Source organism: Atractosteus spatula, unplaced genomic scaffold (assembly GCF_055471065.1).
Source record: "Atractosteus spatula isolate fAtrSpa1 unplaced genomic scaffold, fAtrSpa1.hap1 Scaffold_108, whole genome shotgun sequence".
NCBI lineage: Eukaryota > Metazoa > Chordata > Actinopteri > Semionotiformes > Lepisosteidae > Atractosteus > Atractosteus spatula.
In genome coordinates, this window is record NW_028296662.1 from 51 (window position 1) to 20,020 (window position 19,970).

At 39.2% G+C, this 19,970-nt stretch overlaps 2 non-coding genes across 2 annotated transcripts; both read left to right on the plus strand.

Moving 5' to 3' along the window:
- The first annotated feature begins 896 nt into the window (after positions 1–896).
- Positions 897–968, plus strand: trnat-cgu (transfer RNA threonine (anticodon CGU)). Its single transcript has one exon. It is a non-coding gene; the product is annotated as a tRNA-Thr (tRNA).
- Positions 969–4,936: 3,968 nt separating this feature from the next.
- Positions 4,937–5,030, plus strand: trnai-uau (transfer RNA isoleucine (anticodon UAU)). Its single transcript has 2 exons — positions 4,937–4,974; positions 4,995–5,030. It is a non-coding gene; the product is annotated as a tRNA-Ile (tRNA).
- The last annotated feature ends 14,940 nt before the right edge of the window (positions 5,031–19,970 follow it).

Here is a 19,970-nt window from a genome sequence, read left to right on the forward strand (position 1 = left end):
GCAGCTCAAGCAGAATCAAGAATGCTTTCTGACCACAGTGACAAAGTGACACTGAACGGGGCGCTCGCTCAAACTTTACAAACAAAAGCCGAGCAGCAGGACGCAGTCATGCTAGAGATATAGAAGAACAGGGGACGGCTGACATTACATGTTACAGGTGCGGACTAACAACGCACAAAGCAGATGAATGCGGAGCGTGAACAGCAAAATGTCTACACTGTAAGAAAACAGGACATTATGCACACGTCTGCAGAACATCACGTCCGAGTTTAAGGACAGCAACATCAGAGATTGGAAGCTAGGGAGTTTCAGGTCTGTGGTTGTAATATAGGTTCTAGAAAGTCTGAATACCTTTGCAAGAAGTATTTCAGAATCCCAGTCAAATCCAGTACGAATGCCGCATAGATCTGCATTGTACAATTAGTATACTGTTTGTCCGTTGAATCAAACACGACTTATGAAGCATTTCTAAAACAGGAGAGATCGTTAGGGAATGCGTCTTCCTGTAAAAATAAAATGACTTCAAGGGCACTATAAGCAGAGGTGTGAAAGCCTGCTCTACTGAAGAACTATAGCCAGAGATGCCAAAGAGGTCGAGATTTCACCACGTGAGAGAAAGCATCTCAGAAAACGAAGTTGCGGTCGTTTCCACGCGTTATAAAACCACTAGGTCAAACAACAAGAGCTGAAGAGCCGCTGTTGAGAGTAACGCGGCCGAGCGCTCTAAGGAGCTGGCTTAAACCTCCAGTCTCTTCAGGAGCATCTGTTGGAGTCGCACTGCTACTGCGTATCTCCTTGTTAAGTATCCCTTTTATTGTTGTTGCTGCCTCCAGGCGATGTAAACCAGATTCAGAAAAAAAATAATTTGAACAACATTATTCCCCTGTTTGTTTGAAGGCGCGGTGGCCAAGTGGTAAGGCGTCGGTCTCGTAAACCGAAGTTCGTGGGTTCAAACCCCACCTGTGCCTGTTTCACTTGTCACTGCTTTCCTTTAGTTTCAAAGTCTTCAAAAACTCGCAATGTAGGAGTCTCAATAGTAAGAGAACGTAACTGTTGCCAGTGATTAGTATTCTTGCATATCCTGCCTTGTTTTTTAGTCGACAAAGCTTGTTTCTCTTCACACCCATCTTCCGAATGATCACCTCAGCATTGGGAAGGAACGTGCGCTTGGTACAGCCCCCCACTCCATGGTCTGATCACAAACAGATCGGGTGAGCTGTCAGTCCAGGTTGGAAGTAACGTTCGAAAGCACTAAAAATCTGACTTAGGAACGAGAAGACCGTGTTTTTTTAAAAGAGTAAACGATAAAATAATATACTGCCTGCAAGACTATGTCAAGTTCAAGTTCAAGTTTATTGTCATTATACTTATACACAGGTATATGGTATAACGAAATGCTATTTAGCTAGCTCTCGGACATAAGTAGTACAAAGAAAAAAACACAACAACACAACAACAATACAATTGTATTACAAAAGAAAGACAGAGACAACAGCCGATGTGCAAAAAACAACAACAGGCAGTGTGCAAAACAACAAAAAGGTAACAGGTTATGTGCAAAAACATGTATCAAAAGAATGAAATAAAGGGATAGAAATTATGGGGAGTGAGCTTTTGACATGTATGGTAGAGGTAGATTTTCAATGTGTGTTTGGGTTTTTGGTAAGAAAGAAGGCACTGTGAGGTTCAGATCATAGGTGAGAGTGAGAGAGGCTGGGAGTTTAATAGTTTGATAGTGCGGGGGTAAAAACTGTTTCTGAGTCTGGTAGTCCGGACCCGAATGCTCCGGTACCGTTTTCCATGTCATGCTAAACGCCACAAATTTTGTTCGTCCAGTCGTATCAATCGTCCTAAAGTTACGGAAAATCGGATGCAACTGGTGCAATCAGCACCCATTTCTTCAGGATAGTCGAGCGTTTTAAAACAGCAAATTCACAGATTCGTGTCTTTTAAGCTTTGTGTTTCGCTCTCCAAATAGAGGCACGGGTTCAAATCCCACTCCCGACAGTCAGGCGTTTTACCCTGTGTTTTTTACCTGCCTTTACACTGTTTCAGTCTTGTTGTGCTCGCTGACAATCACAGTACGAGGAAAACGGAGAAACTACTTAGCAAAAACATAACTGACAGAAAAAAGCTTCGTAAACACGTGAATGTGATTAGCAGCAGTAAGGTATGCATTCAAATGTTTAAGGCTGATTTATAAAAGCAGCAGAAGAAAGGTGCAGCCTTTGTGAGAATTCGCGGGTTTTTATGCTGCTTGGACTTCTTTCAAGCCTATGAAGTGACCCCCGTTTTATTTTCATTTTCAAACTTCAGAACCGAATAACAAAAAGGTTTCATGTGTGACAGCATTCCGTTGCAAATACCGTTTCCACGATGTATTCAGCGACGGGAATGAAATATTTTAGTGCTGGCTCAAATGCGAGGAATTTCCGAAAAGCCTGGAAAAGCAACGCTTGCAGTAAATGACAAATTTAAAGCGTATAGTCAGTATGAACAGAACAACGTAATGCTCTGTAAAAACGATCTGAAGCCGCAATTGCTCTTTTATCTCGGGCAGTTCATTCCGATACGATGTATCCGCAGAATAAATGAAATGCCGAACTCCAAACATGTTGTTGCCATTATTGTTACTCCTGCTGCTGTAGTTTTAAGCTTTAATCAGTGGGTATGTAATGTTGTAAAGGGGCTGGACTACTTTGTTCAGTCCAAATTCCATTATGTGAATTTATGCTTTTTTAATATAAGCATTAACAATACAATGCGTGCTCAAAAACCATTACTTATTAGCTTAAGAAGCGGCAGTGTTTTGACAAAGTGTGGTATTCGAACAGTAAATGCTGAAGTGTTTAATACTTGCTTGTGAGCAGATCTCCCTCTGTTTAGACAAACTCTTGTTTGGCCGATGATTTCAGATCAAAATCTGAATCAAGTGGAAAGAAAGCTGAATTACGCAAAGGTCATAGAAGGCACTGGGTATCACTGTTACGCCATCAGGTTCTGCTAGGAGGATTGGGGGGATCAAATTGACACAGAGGGACCCAATGTGGGGGCTGAACCCACAGTTCTGAGATTAAGAGATTCATGCTCTATTGACTGCGCCTGTATAACTCTTGTGCTACAGCAGTAATGTTTCTGGGTGTGGATGGACATGACATAATAGGCTGACAGCAGGAACACGTGGCCCACAGGCAGTGACAGTATCGCTATCACATTTGGCTGCAGTATATTGTGTTGAGAGCAGCAATAACTTTCCTGCAGAGATGGGAGTGCCTTTAATACAGCTCTTTCAATCGGACAGAGTAACAGGAACGGACCAAAAGTTTCTGCTGTGGATCCATCTCCACGTGGGGGAAAGAGACAGTAAAATAGCGATGAAGAAACAGAAAGAATTGTGCTCGCTGCAAAGTAGGAAAGAAAGAGGTGTTAGGACACGTAAAACAGCTTGGCGATAATTTGCAGCGACAGTTTTATGTTATTTAGTACACAGATTTCTCTTCATGTTCCTTAAGATGTGTAATTTGTATGGTGGTTGTATGAGAACAGTTTATTCTAAAGTCCTGTCAATTAACAGTGGAGAGCTACCTGGTGCACGTCTTCAAGAAGACTCTCTTTAAGGCGATTAGAAGTTTCTCGAACAAATCTGCGTCATATTTTTAAAATAGTTTAGCTAATGAGCAACGAGAGAAAAATGAATTCTCCCACCCTCCATTCGAAGATAAAACTCCATGTGCGAGTCGAAGTTTCCTTGAAGCTACAGATGTTCGTCATTATTGGACATCCCCGGTGATATTGACTAAGGAGCTCAATTCTTACGTGCTGTAGTTCAACGTGCGCAAAACACTCATATCCCCTGCAAATATCGGCAAGGTCAGTGATATTCTCAACAATTTGTGCCATTGCAATTCGTGCAATTCGTGCCATACTTTTTCGCAATGTATTCTGACAAGCCAAGATCAGAGGGTCATATTTGAAAAATGGTGCATTAAAATGTCTTGTACTTCAGGATTTTGATAGTCGATTACATTGTCTCTCACACCTCGGTGTCAGAATTGTGAGACGTTTTTATAATCAGGGGGGAGGGCCGTAGCAATAAGCAGAAAGCACAATCACCTTTTTCCCATTGCAAGTCCATGTTATGGTGAGTTTTTAAAATTGGTTTGCGATTTTCTAAAATATATTCCATACAAAAATATAATTTGGACAGTCGCTATTTATTTGGATATTCCCTTTCACTGAGGATGTCTACAGTATTCCAGCCGAATTAGTACTGATCGAAGAGAGCCATCTACAGGCGAAAGGCGACATAACATCACAGCAGCAGCATTTAAGGCGGAACGAAAAACGCGAATAAGATGCCAACTTCAGCCTTGTAGCAGACCCTGGGAGGCACGCTCAAAATAATCATCTTTCCCAGTACTTCAGAGTCATATTTAGAGCGCTTTACTGCAATTTTATGTGATTGATAGGAGATGTGAAGCCATCGAGCCTGTACTGCCATTTCTCATGCTTTCTCTCAGTGTCGGAGCTGCAATTGCTGTAAAGGAGGCGACTTGAAAATGAAACGTGTAATCACCTTACAGAGGGTCTTCACGACGGGGTGCGTCAGCAAGTTCTCCATTATTGTCAATTTACTGGACTTCTGAAGAAACCTAGCTACAACGAAAATACAAACTGCACAGTTTAAGGCACATGAAGAGAAATCAGTGTGCTGATTGACTCAAAAAATGTCGCTACAAATAATCTGCCAGGCTGATTTACTTGTTCGACCACCTCCCTCCGTCCCCCTTTGCTGTTAGCACAATTCTTTCAGTTTCTTTTCTTGTATTTTCCTTGCTATTTTAGTGTTCCCCATGTGGAGATGGATCCACAACCGAAACTGTTTTCACCCTGTGTTTCTGCAGCGTCAGTCTGTATGAGGAGCACAACTTGCTCAGCTCCAGTGGCGCAATCGGTCAGCGCGCGGTACTTATACAGCAGTGCATAGCGGAGTTATGCCGAGGTTGTGAGTTCAAGCCTCACCTGGAGCAGTGTCTTTAGCTACTCAAAGCAACTGTCGAGTTTAGATACTCTTAGGTATTTGATGGAGATAAACTAACATCAAATGAACAAATAAAGGCTTATTTTGAGTCACAATCAAAGAAGGCTCCACAGCTGAAACATTGTGTTTCCTTCTCTTTTCAGCATGGAATAAACCTTGACTTTTCCTTTGAAGCCCATGCATGCTGACGCAGCTCCCTACTAAAATTACACAGCTGTGTACCTCCAACTGACCTGTACACAAATATATGAGAGAGGTCTACTGAGATGAGAGGAGCACTGAAGACTTGAAAAAGCTCTCGCATTAGATTCTGTGTTTTTGTTGTTCCCCAGATTTGTTTTTAATGTTCTTTTTCTTTTGAAGGTGTTGCGTTTGGTTTTTTTTTTCATAGTTGTTAGACTACTACAGGGATTTACCTAGGTTCCTGGAAGACTTCTCGTTTTGTGTTTGTTGTGTTTTCGGGTTACAACAATTTTTTTTTCTATTGATAGGACCCCACGCATTACTATGGGAGTAGTTAACTTTAGTTCTTACATTGTACCTGAAATTACCACATAAACTACTACTCTGTTTCCCTTTTTTTAAAAGGCACAAGTGAAGTTTGTTTTTCCTTGCTGCTGATTGGTAGCTACAATGGGTCAATTGCAATAAACTTATATACAATAAACTCCGCTGAAATTTGTCAGCAGCTCTGTACTAAACCTGTTCTCGATTGCAACAAACCTAAAATAACAGCTGCTGCCCATTAGATGTTACTGCATTAGGAGTCTAGCTTAAACCACCTCTTCATAGGCTTCATAGGCTTAGTCCGCATCTCAGTAGCGGACTAAGCAGAACAATTGATCACATTAGAACTGTCTTGAATGTAATGGAAATAATGTACTCATTAAGTAACAAGCTTATGCACCACTTGCTTGAAAATTATTATTATATTTAACTAAAATTGCTTTCCAGACACCACAAATATTCACAATGAATGTTATCATTACACGTATTTATTAATAAAAGTGTTATTTATTAATAATTAAGTTCCATGTATATCTTTATTAGTAGCTGTATTACAAGTAATGCACATGCAGTCTTTATTATAGTTAGTTTTCAGTTATCCTGGGGAGGGAAGAGAATGGAAATTAAGGAAATAAAAATTTAAAGGGCTTTTAAGTCTTCAATGTGTTCTGTCATAGCTGTGTGTTGTCATATCTGGGTGTTAATTTAGTATATTTGTTGTATTATTTATTGTGATTTAACACTACACTTGTGTTTCTCAGGAGAAAGCAGTAATATTTTTTTTTATTTGAGGGTAAAGAAAATTGTATTGTACGGCCAAATGTAAGGTTACGTTAAGAAAGCATTATTGTTACCTTTTGCAACGTTATTTATTTAAGACGGTTCTTCGGAATAGTGTCCCTTACGTATCTGTGACTGTAGTCCAAGAATAACGGTGCTGAAATAGCCGGAATGTGCGGGAAGAAGATGGAGATGGAACAGGAGGCTTATTAAGTCGATAGAAAGGTTGTGTAGGACTGAACACACTACGGTTATGGTACTGGGTTTAAGAGCATTACGATCCTACAGTCTCCTGAGCCGTAATCAGGTGTCGCGCTGAAATTCACACATGAGGGAATTCAAACGAAAGAAATCACAGAAAAGATATCGCGCTTAAAAAGAAATCCAGAGTGGAGACGCTGGTGATAGAAAACAGAGCTTCATATGATGCATGAGATGCTTTACCTCTGAACTAAACTCGGCTCTTTAATTGTGTTAGGAAGAGTGAATAGTCAACAGTGTACATTTTAAAAATCAAAGCAAGACAATGAGACACGAAGAGAATTCGGAACACGAGCCTCTCCTTCATCGTTTAATGAGCTTTTGATGAACGCCTAAGTGAAAGACAAATTCACTATTTTCACTTTGTGATTAAAAAACACTTTTATCACACCTTAAGCACTCCTGATGGTGTCAAATAGTTCTATTTTCTACCCTCATCATTTGAGGATCCCCAGCTAAAATATATTTTTAAACTACAACAAAATTGCAATATTTTGAATACTATTTAAGTTTACATAGTCACATTCCCGGTGATATTGACTTAGGTGCTCAACTATTAACTTCTTGTAGTTTGACTTGTGCCAAAAGTTTGAAATCTCTGCAACTATCAGGATGCTTAAGGACATCCAAAGAAACCCCATCACATTTAGGGGAGACGGTGTTGAGATCGGATTAATTTGAAATGCATCTTGGGGGACTTTTGATTTACCAACGTTATGTTTAACTGAAGGATACACTGACTGATTGTGCCATAGAAACTAACGCACATCACCTTTTTTCTACATTCACAGGTTTTTGGCTAAAGACAAAAAAAAAGTTTTCTTTTCCTTGCCAGCTGGCAGTAATTCCTCTGCCCTGCAAAAAAGATGAGTATTTTATCTTTCGCAATTTGTATGGATTTTTTAAAAAACAAGTTGTTCCAAAAATTAAATGAACACTTCCATTAAATTTAATGTAGAAGCATGTTGCTGTCCATAATGATAGACTGTGTGGCAAGACAGACACCCCAGGGATTCAAACCCAGGATCTCCTGTTTACTAGGTAAGCACTTTAACCCACTAAGCCACAGCATTCTGTCATCCTAATGTTAATCCCGCATCAGCAGGGTCAGCTTGTCGGTACGCCCGTCTCCATTTGGTGGTTTGAGCTGACGTTACCATGACGTTGCCATTAAATGCAACCAAGAATACTCCAACCGGCGCGCCGCTACGCCTGCCGTCGGAGAACTAAGCCATGGCACTGGCATCAAATATCCCTTTTACAGCCACTTGTACACATCTCAATTGCTCTGAGACACCTGCATTCAGTGTGCGCTGAGCCTGCTCGCTGGGCAAGTGACGAGAAATGGCTTATGTCCAAGGAGCTCAATATGCTTTTTATGTTCAATGGGGTGTCCACTACAGCTAACACTGAAGCGCAGCACAGGCTCTGTGGTTTGACATCTCCCAAGGTAAATGTTGAAATTGTAGGTGGAAGAGGAAAATTACCCTTGAGTATGGGGAAAGAAGCCAACTCATGTCCGGAGGGGGTTAAAGTGTGTATGGAGGTTGCCTAGTGGTTAAGGCAATAACCTTTTAATACATTATACTCTGCACAAGTAGGTTCGAACCCCATCCTCCTCAAGGAAGGGCTTTGACACATTTTGACCTTTTTAAACTTGGTGTGCTTTCGTTTCGTTTCTTCGCTCCTGTACTACAGCAGTAATATTTATATAGGTGTATGATCATGGTAGGCTGACAGCAGGAACATGTGGCCCACAAGCAGTGACAATATCAGAGGTGTCTGCAGTGTGTTGCTTTGTGAGCAACGATAAAATAACTTGACATGGAAGCAGGTGTGCCTGCATTAATACAGCTCCATCGAGAGGAAAAAGTAACACAAGAATCGACTTAAATTCAACAGCACGTTTCTGCAGCTGAAAACGGAACCTACTCCACGTGATGATTGAGCTCACAACCTCGGTATAACTCCACTATAAAAGCACCACAACCTGACCAATTGCGCTACTGGAGCAGCACAGCAAAGTAGCACATTTTCCTCAGTGCACTCAAACAGTGCTTCTTCCCTAGCCTACCAGCTTCAAGACTTTTTTAAATCGATCAAAGATTCATTGGAAAAGGTTTGTCGATGGGTCAGGTGGGAATCACACCCGGATTCACTGCTTGCAAGGCAGCTATGTTCATCATTATACCCAGGACTGGCGCCAGGGGAATGATCTGTAGGGGGGGGGGTCTGAAATCCTGAGGGGGGCAGTGATATTTCGGTTTAAACGGAGCCATTGCAACCATCCAAGTGAATTCTCGCAAGCATGCCACTGATTAGTATTTCATGTTAGAAGATAACGACAAGCAATCTGGTATTTAGTGATGAAGAACAGTTCCACGTTCATCAGAACTCACGTGATTATTTTTGCCTGGGGCATCAACCATATGTGTTCATTTTTGCAACAACATCAACGGTAACGAGGTTCTGAATCATTAAGAAATCATTGTAAAACCAACAGAAAGTACAAACTTCTATAACTACAGTCCTAGTTATATAACGATTGTAAGTATGAGGATAAACTACTGCAAGGCATTGGTCCACCTGAGAAAATAAGGTCATAATAATGTTGACACCCCAAAACATAGACACTATGTAACGTGCTGTTCCTGGACGGATAGCCCTCCTGCACATCAAACAGTCTGATGTAGTAACTGTGAATTCGGGGTTAGTGTAGTTATCTGACCATTGACAAAGTACAACTATTTTTTACGGCTCAAGTTAAGTAAGTGAAAGTGTTCAAAAACTTTTTATCCAAACATTTTATCCAAAACTGAGGGGGGTGGGACTGTTCAGTTGAGGGGGCGATTTTGGCATGCTAGTAACATTTTCACAAAACGTCCAAGAGTTACGAAAACACTTACTTTGTGTATAAAGTACATTGGTACACACTGTAAGTTCAGAATGTGAGAAATACTGCTCAATATGGGATCCTGTCCAGGAATATCAGGGCTGTAAGGGGGTCAGATCTGTAGATGTAGTAAACACATTAGTGGAGACAGTGTGTCTGCTCTCTGTGTGAGAGCCGGACAGGAAGAATAATCTGTGGACTGGGAAGAAGAGACCCTCGTTGGAAGAGCGGCGCTTCTCACAGGAGAGAATGAAAAAAAATCTTTTTCAGGGACGCTGATTTTTCTCCTTGGGGGAATTAAAAGCACTTATAGGGAGTGATCTCGTGGTGCAACGGTAGTGCATCTGAAAACACATCAAAAGGTTGTGTGTTCAAATCATGTCGAGATCGGCTGATGCATGTTCAGGTTCAGCTGGTGTCGATCCCAGAAATTAGACCATGCAGTTTGGTTTTATCTGTACACCACATAGATAATCTAAATGAAATAACAGAGCAGTACAGGACACGCATTCAGGAAATTACACAGCAAGTCATTTTGAACATGACAAGAGAAAAGGCACACTGCACATCCGTGAAACATCACGTCCGACTTTAGAGACAGTTACAGATGCAGCCATTCAAAGTGCGCGTTACAGATACGTACCGCAGGTGGCGTCGCGCATTGTGACGCAAGATGACGCGCGGTACCGTGGTATGTGATTGGTTGACCGACAGGGGCACTCGTGGTCCGTTGGTCTGTCGTAGAAAGACTTACAGTAAACGTCTTTGCTGTGCCCGTTGTAGATATTGAATTTTACCACTGAAGGGAAATCTTAGTAGCTGAGCATAAAAAGAATAGGAGCATACTGTAACGCGTGTGAAGGCCATAAACGATATTAATTTTGGAACATAAACATACAGTATATGGCTGGTCTTGGTACTTTAAAGAAAAAATACACACCAGTATTCCATTTCTCCCTAAACATTTTAAGCATCATAGTCTTTAACTAAAGAGATACCGGAGTCAACAAGCATACTTTTAGAATTTGATTAAAAGGGAATATAATATGGAATCGCGTATCTAACGAAATTAATAACGATATAATTATATTCATGTACCGCAACACAAGAATAGTACACGCTGTACATTGTCTGTCGATAATGTTTCTGTAGTGCTTTTTCAGCACTCTGCATGTGACTGGGTTAGGTTCCTGACTCCCATGTCACACGGTCTGTGATCGAATCCCATGGAACTATGACTTTATTTTTTAACAAACATTTCTTTGAAAAAATGAAACGTTTCCCTTGGTCAGAGATTAAATAAAACCTCACTCGCACCAAACAAATTTATATTTCTACATATCACAACATGATCGGATTTAAGTCTTTTTAATAACAATGAATAGTCACCTATGCGTTACAAAATAAACATTTATATTGATTTGAATCGCGTTTTGATTTAAATCGTAAACGCGTGTTTAAATATATGTGTTTAAAGGCGATATATAAAAGCGCTGATTCTTATGGAATGTGTTCCGCTGGGGATTCAAAAATTTTTTTTTTTAATCGCGTATCTAAGGAAAATAGCAGTATAACTTTGTTCATGCACATCATTATACAGTATCTCATTTTGTATTTCTATAAAAAAAATCGTTTTCCCAAGCCAATATTGTTGTTATTGTTTTTATCCTGTAAAGCGCTTTGAGGAGCGAAACTTTCTCACCACTTAGATTACTTTTTGAAACCATCCTTACACAAAGCAGAAACTGATTGTATTTTCCGATGACATACTGTACAAGTGCAAAGATTACAGATTTTAATCGTCTTTTTTCTGAACCAGGGAAAATCTGATCATGTTTCTCTATAACAATAATAAAAAACTTTATTTTACATATCACCTTCAAAAGTGGCATCTCAAAACAATACAGTAGATGTAAACCACAGATTACAAGGTAAATACCCTTAATCGTTTATTAAATTTAATCGTCTTTTTTCTGAACTGGTTTCACAGCGAAAGACACCTCCCCCCCCCCTCAAAAACCCAGTAAGTACAGTGCTAGTTAAGAAAGGCTAGGCTCCTCAATGAAATCGCTTTAACATGCTAATACGTTGGTGTAACAGTCCGGGCGTGGCAAGCTTCTAATTTCAACCCGACCACGGCGAAAGGAACCCTTCTTTCATTTGAAGACAATGAACATATTTTAGCCCTGAATGAATTAATAGCAAACATGGTTTACATAAAAGACATTTTTCCAAGAAAGTTTAGCCTTTGTCACTAATGAAACCACTAAATAAAGACATAAATATAAAACTCTTAAGAGTTTTAAAATACATGACTTTGCTAAAATTTATTTGAAAATAAAAACTATTACAAACGCCAGGGAAGAGAGAGAACAGGGGAGGGATGTTGGTTTTGCATAAGGGGCGGGGCTATGGAAATGAGGTCTGTTTGGGAATGTGGAGTTACATGTTCTGGCTGTTTGTGAATTATCGTTGTTGAGTATGGTGTGTTGAGGTATTGATTTTGTGTAATGCTTTATGTTGAAAATTGAGGTGGATTTTGTTTATGATAAAGAGGATAAACTGGGATGGGAGGAGGGTTTGGTTTTGCATAAGGGGCGGGATTATGATAATTGGAGGAATTTGCGAGAGTATAATGGTTTGATATATTTGATTTTGTATTGTGGTTGTTATCTATGTTTTTGGTTGGTATTATGTTTATATGGTTGTTTTTGTTGGTTGTTTGTTATTATGGTTATTAATAATACGATCTATAGTTGAAATCTGAGCCTAAATAAAAAGAAAAAGCAAGTGATTAGGTTTATGAGCAATCTAATTACTTATTCGTTTAAAACGCTATATAAAATAAAGTTTATTATTAATTTGCTGGACAGAGCGGTGAACATTATTATGCATAAGACAAAGATAACGATCCTGATCAGTTTAGAAATCTGTGTACGCTGTAAGGTTTTTACTTCTTAAACTTTTAAAATACACGTTTCAAATAGAAAGAAATCCTCTTCCTGGTACAGTCGCATGAAGAGAGAGGTGAAACAGCCCTACACAGCCCTGTCGCAGTACACGAATATAATCATATCGTTATTAAATTCTTTAGATACGCGATTCCATATTATATTAGCAGAAAAGCTTAAAACTACCACTTTTTCACACGCTATTTCACATGTTAGTTAAATACTTCGATGCTTAAAATGTTTAGGGAGAAATGGAATACCGGTGTGTATTTTTCCTTTAAAGTACCGATTCCTGGAATCTGACTGGCTGACACCCTTCTGAAGTGGTTCCATAAGATCTGGTATACGGAAAAGAAAGCGTTGATAAAAAACCCTGGATTCCCATGTATCTCAGAGAGCGAGTGATCAGAAAAAGGAACAGCTGTTACACCCAGGTTTTACGCTCTCTCTCTGTTGAATGAATAAAAGCATTTTATTAAAAACGCGTTTGCGGTTGTCTGGGTATTTACCTTGTAATCTGTGGTTTACATCTAATGTATTGTTTTGAGATGCCACTTTTATAGGTGATATGTAAAATAAAGTTTTTTATTATTGTTATAGAGAAACATGATCAGATTTTCCCTGGTTCAGAAAAAAGACGATTAAAATCTGTAATCTTTCCACTTGTATGTCATCGGACATTAACAAGTACAACCCCCCCTCTCTGCAGGAGTGCTGGCTGTGACGAATTAAACCGGTTTCACAGGTATTTTCAAAGTAGGAAGTACAGTGTTAACTAGTAGCTAGGCTCCTCAATGAAATCGCTTTAACATGCGTTGGTGTAACAGTCCGGGCGTGGCAAGCTTCCAATGTCAACTCGACTCGATTGGAAGACAATGAATGTATTTTAGCCCTAAATGAATTAATAGCAAACATGGTTTACATAAAAGACATTTTTCCAAGAAAGTTTATAATAATACGATCTATAGTTGAAATCTGAGCCTAAATATAAAGGAAAAGCATTTTCAGAGAGCAATCACGCTGTGTTTATGTAGAAAAAGCGATTAGGTTTATGAGCAATCTAATTACCTATTCGCTTAAAACGCTATATAAAATAAAGTTTATTAAAGGTGAATGATAAGTGTCGCAGTTTAAATAATTTTCGTAGTAGGGCTTGGACAGATTCCAAGTGCATTTTTGCAATTTACGTTGCATTGTCCAATGTGCTGTTGTAATACAGTTTAGAATACAGTAAGTCTAAACTGTATCAGCTTTATTTATGGGTTGCAATTTAGAAAAAGTCAAAAAACGCACTCAAAATGCAATTTAGAGCTTTCTGGCAAGAGGAGACACCCAAATTATAATGTAACATGCCACTGTTTGTGCATGAACAAAGTTATACTGCAATTTTCCTTAGATACGCGATTAAAAAAAATACATTTTTTGAATCCCCGGCGGAACACATTCCATAAGAATCAGCGCTTTTATACAGTATATCGCCTTTAAACACATATATTTAAACACGCGTTTACGATTTAAATCAAAACGCGATTCAAATCAATATAAATGTTTATTTTGTAACGCATAGGTGACTATTCATTGTTATTAAAAAGACATAAATTTGATCATGTTGTGATATTTAGAAATATAAATTTGTTTGGTGCGAGTGAGGTTTTATTCAATCTCTGACCAAGGGAAACGTTTCATTTTTTCAAAGAAATGTTTGTTAAAAAATAAAGTCATAGGTCCATGGGATTCAATCACAGACCATGTGACATGGGAGTCAGGAAACTAACCCACAGCGCCACCAGCACGGTCACATGCTGAAGGCTGAAAAAGCACTACAGAAACATTATCGACAGACAATGTACAGATTTGATAAAGCTATAAAATAATGTAATTAGGCACAGAACAAGTTTACAGCACAGTACAATAATAAATGCTGACCATGACTTTAGAAGCATAAATTACCTTACACTCAATTTAAACACAAGCTGTCTTTAGCCCTCTAAGCTGGTTCATACAGAAATGTAGAGAACCAGGCTCAGAACACACAGCTTCATTAGCGAATACATATGCAGGATAACTGGAGAAGAAGTTTTACAGTGGATGGATTTTTAGAAACATCCCATCAGTGACATCACTGAAGTCAACTCCTAGGTAACTGTCGTGTGGATAGTTTCACAAGAATCAGACAAAGGTTTAAGCATCGCTTGTTCTAGATAAAACTGCAAAAAAAAACAACAACCCATAATGTACTTCTTTGCGGCTCTGTTTGCCCAAATCATATATTCACAACGTGAAATTAGAAAATAATATTACGTAACCAAAATCCGCAATATGGAAACAGAACCTGTGTAATTGTTGACAGATGATGTACTCGTAACATTTTTACAAGACGAACTACAACATTTAAAAAATGACTTGTATGTACTTGATATCTCTAATCAATCCACGGCGATATAGTTAAAGCAGTCCCCGCACAAAACGAAACTAAAACGCCCTGGGCCTACCGTTTCGCGCTTCTTATCAGTTGCTCAAAAGTAATTTGACCGTATGAAATGCATAATATAAACCTAGAAACATATACGTGAGCAGTATTTACGTAGTATCGGTGTCAAGACATACCTCTCAAATACTGTAAATCAAGTTAAAAATATCTCAAGACCGATTCTGGTCATTATGAAACCATGTTTCGTGCATGTTTTCTTTAAAGTACCGAGACCAGCCATATACTGTATGTTTATGTTCCAAAATTAATATCGTTTATGGCCTTCACATGCATTGCAGTATGCTCCTATTCTTTTTATGCTCAGGCACTAAGATTTCCCTTCAGTGGTAAAATTCCATATAAATATTCAATACTTAAACGGGCACAGTTAAGACATTAAATATACATATACATACTGTATACAGTACAGTTTGCATACGGTAATATGTTTATGTTCTTAAATCAATCTCTTTTATGAGCATGTGAAAGGCATGGTGAATCAATTCTCAAAAATTACTGTACTTTGCATGATTGGAAAAAAATGCGTGATTGCGAAATGCTGTGGTGTTACTTTTACAAAGACGGTCAATGAAAAAAAGAATGTGGACCAGGGCAATACTTTGAGTTTACAGCTTGTTCAAGGTCATTTATTATTAATACTATTAGTAATATCTTCGTTAAAGACTTTGATAGCTACGGCTCAAACATGAGAGGTTGAGCTTTATTAGCTCCACCTTGCGGAAATTCCGGATACTATTATTTTGCTAGCGGTATTTACCGGTAACTCGCGGTAGACTGCGTACAGTGTACTGGAAAATAATGCGGTATCGCCCGCGCATTTTGAATGGCTGCATCTGTACATCACAGAATGGAAGTTTCAGGCCCCTTTTTCATTACAGGTTCAAACTAACCTGAAAGTTACAGAGCTTTAGGTCACTTTTGTATTAAAAAGTGTCTGAAGCCTGTAAATATAATTTGCCCTTTTAAATTGTGGATGAAATCCAATCCCATGTACCAAGACCTTACAGTATATTCATGTTAATTAAAATGACTAACGCTATTGGACATTAGCTGGTGCTTTTTGTAACGATTTGCTATTTCATGCTGGAAAGAAGGAAACCCGACCAACGTTTGCTTTCAGGTGTGGTTCATTCACATAATGGACATCTATTTCTGAGTAGCCTGATTTAAAAACACACGAATCCGGTAGAAGTCGAACCTACAATCTCATGATGCAAAATCAGACGCGTTATTCATTAAATCACTGGCCAATCATGTAACTGAATTGCACCATGGTGAGTTCAGCGCTGCAACTAGTAATACACCATCCCATCTAAAATTTCTAAGTGAGAAACGTGTTTTCTACATTTTTATCAGTTTTAAAATATCATCTCTTTCATACAGACAAAGGGTTTGTGTGTCACTTTGAAATTCTGATTGATTTAGAATTCAAAGAAAAAGGTTTTCTTCAACAACGCAGTGAAATTATGACATCTTTCACTCTACTTCTCTCTTGTAGTAAAGCAGACCTTGCAGTGTGAGCATTTACTCCAGTAAATTAGGTCATGTATCATGTTAAATCACTTCTTCAAAACAAAACATTTCCTGGTGCACGTTTTCTCCAAGAAAAAAAATACATTTTTCCCTAACATGATTTCTAGTTTTTTTTTTCCATCAGAGTACAGAAAGAAGAAAAAAGGGAAAAGCAGTGTCGCAAAAAAACTCCATCGCCCTTGGGAGATGTCAAGCTCATCGGATATGAAAAGTGCCCAATAAAAGCAATAAAAGCTTCATTTATCTTAGCGTCGGGGCTGCTATTGTGTGTAGAGGAGGCAACTTGCTCAGCCAGCAGACTCAGCGCTTACTGAATACAAGTATGTTTTGAGTGTCATGCTGATCGTCTTATAAATGCAAAAGAAACTTTTAAAGCTGATAAAAGTTTTCCATTGTAATTTGCATGTAGCTACAATGTCCCTGGAAGAGAGATTTTATCAGTTGCACGTAATCGGTATTTTTTACTTTTTGTTTAGTACTGGAAATATATTTTTTTAAGTTTTCTAAAGAAGATCTCAAGAAGTATTGCCAGGACCTACCTTTAGCACTCAATAGCGATATTGATGGAGTAGAAATGTAAGATAAATTGATGATCTGAGCTAAAATAGTCCTTACACGCCTCCTGTAACAGTGTTCGTATTCATAGCAAGTTATATTCATTTTCAACCCCAAACGTTGCTATTGCATTAAGCTTTGTGCGACCATTACAGGTTTCGGTAGCTTCTGAAGAGCGCACTTTTCCAAACTGAAACCTATAAGAACATTATTCAAGACGCACCATGTCCCAGATTCATTCATCAGGACTAGGATTAATATCAATGGAAAGTACTTCAAAATAAAAGATTTAACTGAAATATTAAAAGAGTAGGAAAGCATTTAAAGTAGAAAAAAATAAGTTCAGATGATATTTAATTTTTTGAGAAATGGGCACATACATCAGCTCAGTGAGCAGTGCGAGGTGCTCTCCTGGAGATTATGTTAAATTAGTTAAAATCATGTGATAGTTAAAAAAGCTTAATACTTAGTGAAACAGCCAGCACAAGTGATTGCGTTTGTGGTTATGTCACTTCTCTACTACAGCAGCGGCGATAAAAGACCCTCTGAAAGCAGTAAAGCACTGCACAACTGAATTTGTTGCTATTTGGAGAAATCCACAAACTCGTGATTTTCATGTGCTTTAAAAGACAGCCATACTCACCGACAAAATAAAGACTGATTGCTGATTTTTTCCGAAGCACAGTTGACCTTTCTGAGCCAAATGATGAAGCTCACCCAGTGAATACTATAGCAGAACGTGGAGGAAAGTGCAACTTTGTAACTATCACAACCACAGGAACAACTGCAAGAAGCAGAATCAATTTCTCATCGAATGGTGGTGTTGTCTGAGGTACGCGATGTGAATGCGTGCAGAGAATCCCACAATCTCTTCAAAACTTGGACAAAGTATTTCTGATGGAGCGCTGTGCGCAAAGATTGAATAAGCTTTGCTCCTGCCGATGATTAGGCATGAAAAAGAACAGCATTCAAGTTTCACAGACAAATGTACCATGCCTACAAAACCAATTTTAAAAACAACTGCGGCACACTACGATTCACACTGACTCAAAAGTGATCACGGCAGATGTTGCTCCCTGCATAACGCTGAAGGGACCAAAGAGCTTTTCTGTTGGGAAGACAAAATTAGGCTTTTTTATGCCTTGATGTTAAGCTGACAAAGACTATCTTGAAACACCTAGTTCAGTCTCTCGACAGACTGTCAAGCAAAGCTTTTACCCATTGAACTCGCAATAGAAGGAAGGTCTTAACCCACAAATACTTAGCACAGGCGAGATTCAAACCTAACCCAGCAAAGAAATTGGAGCACAAAACTAGCACCTTAGACCACCCAGCCACACTCCCAACACCTTACTTTTTCAGAGAACGCCGGGTGGGTTCAGCTCTTGTGAGACGCGTGGAAATGACTGCACCTTCATTTTCCGAGATGTTTCCTATCACTTCTTTGTCAGCTCTGAATATAGTTCTTTTTTGGAGCAGGCTTCAGACCTTTTATTTGATTTATAAAGGAGGGCGCATTCAGAAACGTGTAACTCCTGTTTTAGAAATGCTTTGGGCGGTGTGTTTTATATAACGCACAAACAGTATTCTGATTGTATACTGTAGACCTGTGTAGAAATCATACTGGATGTGACTGGGATTCTGAAATGTTTCTTAAAAAAGGTATTCAGGGCTGCTTGAATCTATAATAAAAAAGTGACCCGAAACTTCCAACCTTCCAATCACTGATGTCGCTCTCCCTAAACCCGTACGTGATGTTTTGCTGATGTGCAATGTGCCTTTACTCCCGTATTAAAAACGACCTCTGTTGTTGGGCGGAGTTGAAGGAGAACTAACTGCACAGAAAAAGTACGGAACGATAAAATGTTTCTACACTTCAGAATGTCCCTTTAAATCCCTGCTCACACACGTCGGTGTGGGGAGCGGGCAGGTAGAGAGCTTTTAAAGATGCTCATGATGTTTCTCATGGGGTGTTGCCTGCAGTAGCATCTCTCTCCACGCCTTTGGAAAGAAAAGAGTGGCTCCAGTGCAAGGTAAGGTCAGAACAGCTGGTCTGATTGTCTTAGAAAACAAGAAATTAAAATCAACAGGGAAATTGAACAATACAGAAATCAGTGCAGTATACAATAGGAAGCAATCAAACAAAATGCTCAGCAAAAATCGTAGTTGAGTAAATTGGTGTAAAAAAAAATATTTGTAAGCAAAGGAGAGCCAGTGCTGCGCGCGAAACACATCAATCGTTCAGCATTTCTGAAACGTTTAATTGAATTAACAAAGAAATCCTCTCCTTAAACTTCGAAAAGGATTATCTGTTGAGCCAGCAGGCGTAACACTGCAGTTGCCCGTTTCTAACAGGTGTTTGAAGTTGTGGATAACATTTAGCAGGTTTGGCGCTGAGAGTGCATTGGACTCCTAGGGCTTGATAGAATGAAGTCATTAAAAGGTTGTGGGTTCGAGTCCCACCAGAGTCATGTATCATTTTGATTCAACCTTTCGAAATCCTCTAGGGATTGGTGTTGATCAAGTCAAATAAAGGACTTCTTAAGAGTCCACAGTTGAAAATGAACCAGCAGCCACAAGAAAGAAATTAGCACTGGACTGTGATCATATTACTCCTGTCCTGGACTCCTTGCACTGGCTTCCTGTCAACTTCAAAATCCTCATGCTCACCTATAAGGCTCTCCATGGGTTGGCACCTCAGTACCTGTCTGGGTTATCGCCCTACTCCCCACCTCACAACCTTTGCTCTTCTAATTCTGGTCTCCTATCTGTCCCCCAGTCCATCTACACTCTATGGGTGACAGGGCCTTCTCCTGTTTTGCCCCAAAGCTCTGGATCTTTATCCCCAAGGATATCAGAGAGTCACCTTCTCTAAACTCCTTCAAATCCAGACTCAAAACCCTCTTCTTTAGAAGAGCCTTTAATGAACTATTCTTTACCCCTCTGTTCCTACTGTAT